The sequence below is a fragment of the Notolabrus celidotus genome, chromosome 18 (assembly GCF_009762535.1).
Source record: "Notolabrus celidotus isolate fNotCel1 chromosome 18, fNotCel1.pri, whole genome shotgun sequence".
Classification (NCBI taxonomy): domain Eukaryota; kingdom Metazoa; phylum Chordata; class Actinopteri; order Labriformes; family Labridae; genus Notolabrus; species Notolabrus celidotus.
The window spans coordinates 10,886,814-10,892,843 of record NC_048289.1 but is presented as its reverse complement, the minus strand read 5'-3'; positions in this window follow the sequence as shown (position 1 = coordinate 10,892,843).

Genomic DNA, 6,030 nt, shown 5'->3' with positions numbered 1-6,030 from the left:
GGGGGAGAGAGAGAGAGAGAGAGAGAGGGTACCGCAGCAGCATCTGCCTGCACAGCAACACCTCCCCCTGGACACTAACAGGAGTAAAACCTGCTCTCATATGGAGCTCTGGAATGAAGGACAACAACATTTACAACAATTAAAATCATGATGCCATCATACATTTCCTTCTTACCTTGCTCAACCTGTCATGCTACACAGTCAGAGTACCTGGAACAATAATCCGCTAATAATCAATCAGTTCTGCATCTGCACAGTGGCGTGTCACTGTCCAGAGGGGTCGCCAAGGGTGGCACTGGCACCCCATCCAATTGGCCACCAAAGGGTCCTCCTCGAAATCCTAAACTATGATTGACTGTTTGCCTTATCAGAGGTGGGTTTCTGTTACAATCTATAATTTGGGATGAGTTAAAAGGCTGACAGTAGATTTCTTTATTAGTGCCCTCAAATGTGACTTTGAAAAAACATTTTTTGTAAGACCATAACAAATTAAGCTTAGAAGATTTATGCCACCTTGTCATGTTTTTTTTTTAAGTCAAAAGGAATATAACAACTGTTTAATAATTTAATGAAAGTAGGTTGTCAAGACAGAAAGGGTAAATGTTATTTATCTGTAAATGCACTGGCCACCACTGCCTATGTGAGAGCCTCAGTTGGGCCACCCCAGTCAAAAAGTTCTGGACACGCCCCTGCATATGCATGTGAAATGGATAAAAAAAAATAGGAACTACCACCACTGTAACATCATTAAGAAATATAACTTAATGACTTTTGACAGTTGTCTTTGTTATGCAGACATGTGTCTGATGTATAAACTAGCTCATGATCAGGCCCCACCACGACTTAAACAATGTGTGTTACTCTACAGGAACAATCTTAGGGAGACCAGGACATCAGCAAAAGGAGACTGTTCAGCTAAACTTAGGAAGACTGCATTTGGACAGTCTGCATTTTCAGTCAGAGCAGCAGAAAAATGGAACTCAATTCCTACCCACATTAGAGACTGTACAAGCCTCAATGTTTTTAAAGGTAAACTGAAATTATGGCTCAAGGAAAATGTGATCACTGAGTTAATCCTCTGAATACATCAAACTAGCGACAATGAAATGTAATTTTAAATGTGTTGAAATTAGTGATGGACAGGTGTTGAGTATGTATTGTTTTAAATGTTAGTATGTTTTTATCATTTGTATTGTAAATTATTTACATCTTCCTGCCCAGGGACCACAGATGAACATTAGCTTATATCTAACTCTGGCTTGACAGTTTTTGTTTTGCATGGCCCCTGTGAAATAAACTAATACAAACAAAAAAATATATACAAAAAAAAGTCTACGGTTCAAGTGAAATATACTTTATTATTCATTGACATTGTTTAAAGCTCCTGTGAGAAGCTTTGGCTCTTGTTGGTTTAAGCACCTCCCTCAGACAAGCAATATTTCCTGTTTCTTTGGAGATTGTGTGCTGTAAGCCTCCATGCATAAAATGTATTTTTTTCCTATAAAAGAAAAAAAATCATTTTCCTTTCTTTTAACCATAAAAGTTATCACTCATTGAGAATCTTAACCATGGATATTTAACAAATTAAATAGTTTGTCTGACACCTACACCCTGGCAGGAGTTTGTGGCTATAAAAATAACTATAAACAAATAGTCTGTCATGTTGCTATCTTTGCCTCTATTGATCTTTTAAGGCAGGGGTTCTCAAACTTTTTGGAGACAGGGACCCCTTAGAGATGAGTAAATTGTCCAAGGACCCCCTCATAATTGTAACACAGATTATGTGCATTAGGGATGTGTCCCAAACACAAACTCTAACCCTAACCCTAACCCTAATCACAACCCTAACCCTAATCCTAATCGCAAACCTAACATTAATCCTAACCCTAACCCTAATCCTAATCATTACCCTAATTCTAACCCTAACCCTAATCATAACCCTAATCCTAATCCTAACCCTAACCCTAACCCTAACCCTAATCACAACCCTAACCATAATCATAACCCTAACCCTAACCCTAATCACAACCCTGACCATAATCATAACCCTAACCCTAACCAAACCCTAATCACAACCCTGACCATAATCATAACCCTAACCCTAATCACAACCCTAACCCTAATCACAACCCTAACCCTAATCATAACCCTAACCCTAATCACAACCCTAATCACAACCCTAACCCTAATCATAACCCTGACCATAATCATAACCCTAACCCTAATCACAACCCTAACCCTAATCATAACCCTAACCCTAATCACAACCCTAATCACAACCCTGACCATAATCATAACCCTAACCCTAATCACAACCCTAACCCTAATCATAACCCTAACCCTAATCACAACCCTAACCCTAACCCTAACCCTAATCACAACCCTAACCCTAACCCTAATCACAACCCTACCCTAACCCTAATCAGAACCCTAACCCTAACCATAACCCTAACCCTAATCACAACCCTAACCCTAATCACAACCCTAACCCTAATCACAACCCTACTCTAACCCTAATCAGAACCCTAACCCTAACCATAACCCTAACCCTAATCACAACCCTAACCCTAATCATAACCCTAACCCTAATCACAACCCTAACCCTAACCCTAACCCTAATCACAACCCTAACCCTAACCCTAATCACAACCCTACCCTAACCCTAATCAGAACCCTAACCCTAACCATAACCCTAACCCTAATCACAACCCTAACCCTAATCACAACCCTAACCCTTATCACAACCCTAACCCTAATCACAACCCTAACCCAAATCACAACCCTAACGCTAATCACAACCCTTCTGCTTCTGTTTGCTTGAGTTCGGCTCTTGTTCTGTTTGCTTGACCTGGTTCTGGTTCAGTGTGCTTGATTTGGTTCTGGTTCTGTTTGCTTGAGTTGGTTCTGGTTCTGTTTGCTTGAGTTTGGTTCTGGTTCTGTTTGCTTGAGCATGGTTCTGGTTCGGTTTGCTTGAGTCTGGTTCTGGTTCTGTTTGCTTGAGTTCGGTTCTGGTTCGGTTCTGGTTTGCTTGGGTTCGGCTCTGGTTCCGGTTCGGTTCTGATTCGGTTCTGATTCGGTTCTGATTCGGTTCTGGTTTGGTTCTGGTACGATTTTGGTTCGGTTCTGATTCGGTTCTGGTTCTGTTTGCTTGAGTCTGGTTCTGGCTCTGTTTGCTTGACTTGGTTCTGGTTCTGTTTGCTTGACTTGGTTCTAGTTCTGTTTGCTTGAGTATGGTTCGGTTCCTGTTCGGTTCTGGTTCGGTTCTGGTTCGGTTCTGGTTTGGTTCTGGTTCGGTTCCAATTCGGTTCTGGTTCCGTTTGCTTGAGCATGGTTCTGGTGCGGTTTGCTTGAGTCTGGTTCTGGTTCTGTTTGCTTGAGTTCGGCTCAGGTTCTGGTTTGGTTCTAGTTCGGTTCTGGTTCGGTTCTGGTTCTGTTTGCATGAGACTGGTTCTGGTTCTGTTTGCTTGAGTATGGTTCTGATTCTGTTTGCTTAATTTAGGCTCTGGTTCTGATTCAGTTCTGGTTCGCTTCTGGTATGGTTCTGGTTTGGTTCTGATTTGGTTCTGGTTCTGTTTGCTTGAGTATGGTTCTGGTTCGGTTTGCTTGAGTATGGTTCTTCTGTTTGCTTGAGTTAGGCTCTGGTTCTGGTTCGGTTCTGGTTCGGTTCTGGTTCGGTTCTGGTTCGGTTCTGGTTCGGTTTGCTTAAGTCTGGTTCTGGTTCTGTTTGCTTGAGTTTGGTTCTGGTTCTGTTTGCATGAGATTGGTTCTGGTTTTGTTTGCTTCAGTTTAGATCTGGTTCTAACCTTAATCATAACCCTAACCCTAAACCCTAAACCCTAAACCCTAACCCTAATCCTAACCCTAACCCCAATCATAACCCCAATCCTAATCCTAATCACAACCCTGACCCTAATCACTTTTTCTGTTTGCATGAGATTGGTTGTGGTTTTGTTTGCTTATGTTTAGATCTGGTTCTAACCCTAACCCTAACCTTAATCATAACCCTAACCCTAAACCCTAACCCTAATCCTAACCCTAACCCCAATAATAACCCTAACCCTAACCCTATCCCTAAACCTAACCGTAAACCTAATCACAACCCTAACCCTAATCCTAATCATAACCCTAACCCTAATTATGACCCTAACCCTAATCACAACCTTAACCCTAACCCTAATCACAACCCTAACCCTAATCCTAACCCTAATCATAACCCTAACCCTAATCCTAACCCTCATCATAACCCTAACCCTAATCATAACCCTAACCCTAACCCTAACCCTAAACCTAATCCTAACCCTAAACCTAACCCCTCACCCTAACCCTAATCCTAACCCTAAACCTAATCACAACCCTAACCATAACCCTAACCCTAATCAGAACCCTATCCGTAACCCTAACCCTATCCCTAACCCTAACCCTAACCCTAATCACAACCTTAACTCTAATCACAACCCTAACCCTAACATAACCCTAACCCTAACCCTAGGGTTAGAGTAAGAATGGTTTTGTAACAGAATAAATGCACAAAATTGGGCAATTATAAGGCTTCTCATAAAAACATCGTATGTAAAAGGGTTTTCAACACAAACCATTATTTTTTGCAAAGTTAAGGTAAAATATACGGCTACAAAAGATCCTTAATTAAGAGCCGTTCGGGAGTCGAAAGAGCCGGCTCTTCTTTGGGAGCCGAGTTAAAAGAACCGGCTCTCTGAAAAGAGCCGAACTTCCCATCACTAAAGCACATGCTTACTACTATTTGCACTCTCAGTTGCCCTTGGAACTATTTGTATTGTAAAACGCATCAATGTAAATACTTCAGACCTGTACCATAGTGATAAACAGATAACACTTCAATTTGAATCAAGTAAATACCACTTGTATACTTTAAAACTGAGGGTCATTTCATTCCTTGTGGACTCAACATGACAGCGTTTATACTTTTCAAGTAATTGATCCTAAACGCTTTCAGAAAATTAACATTAGCAAGACTCACATATCCCCACCAAATGATATCATAACAATGGTGTATATACTGTTTTGTAATGACACAGCACAATTTTATAATTTATTAGAAATTTATTCAAAGTATTTCGCGGACCCCCACGCTATGGTTCGCGGACCCCCACTTTGAGGACAACTGCTTTAAGGGCATCAGTATGTATTTCAGTCTTTTCCATAATCAGCTTGAAACTCCAGATGAATGCTTTAGATTCAGAATCTTTTCAATGTAACTAGTACAACTCTGTACAACTAGTATCACATCCTTTGTAATACCGTAAATACTACAAGCATTTACTTGTATACAGCAACCTGATCCATAAGATTGTTCATGTCAGCACCTTTGCACTCTTAAGTGAACTGTTGTCTATTGTCTCTTTTCTACAAGTGGTGCTGTTGTGTTTTTCTTTTTTTAAATGCACATATACAGTATGTGTATGAAAAGTTTTTAACACGTACTTTTATCCATATAGCCCTTTGTATATAATAATGCATTTTTAGTGTTTAAGGCTCCTGTGAGGCAGGGGGCGGAGCCACACTTTCTGGCCAAACTAGGGCAATGACTTTTAGAGGGTTCGTAAGTATGTGTATGCAAGCATGATGAGCTTTATTTATTAACTCTTTATCACCACTTAGAAAAAGATGTCATGTACTTCTTGTATTTACTGTAAAATGTAACACAATCTTCGAAGCGAGGACTAAAAAAACAAAGCTTTATCTGTGCAGGGGTGTGTCCAGATGAGTTGCCAGGGATGGCATGGGCCCCCTTGAAATCTGATTGGTCGTACCAGGTGACACCCCATAATCAGATATAATCTCCTCACAGGGGCTTCATTTGTTTGTGCCACCTTTGTCTAACTTTTCCTTGTTTTAAGCATAGCAGGTCAGTTTGTTTATCTGCTGCACAATGAGAATAATGTAACACCCAGTATGTGCCATTTACTTAGCAAATAAAGCTCATTCTGATTCCAATATAAAGCCATAATGCCATAATACTGCGAATGAAACACGCTATTGTGTCTATATAAG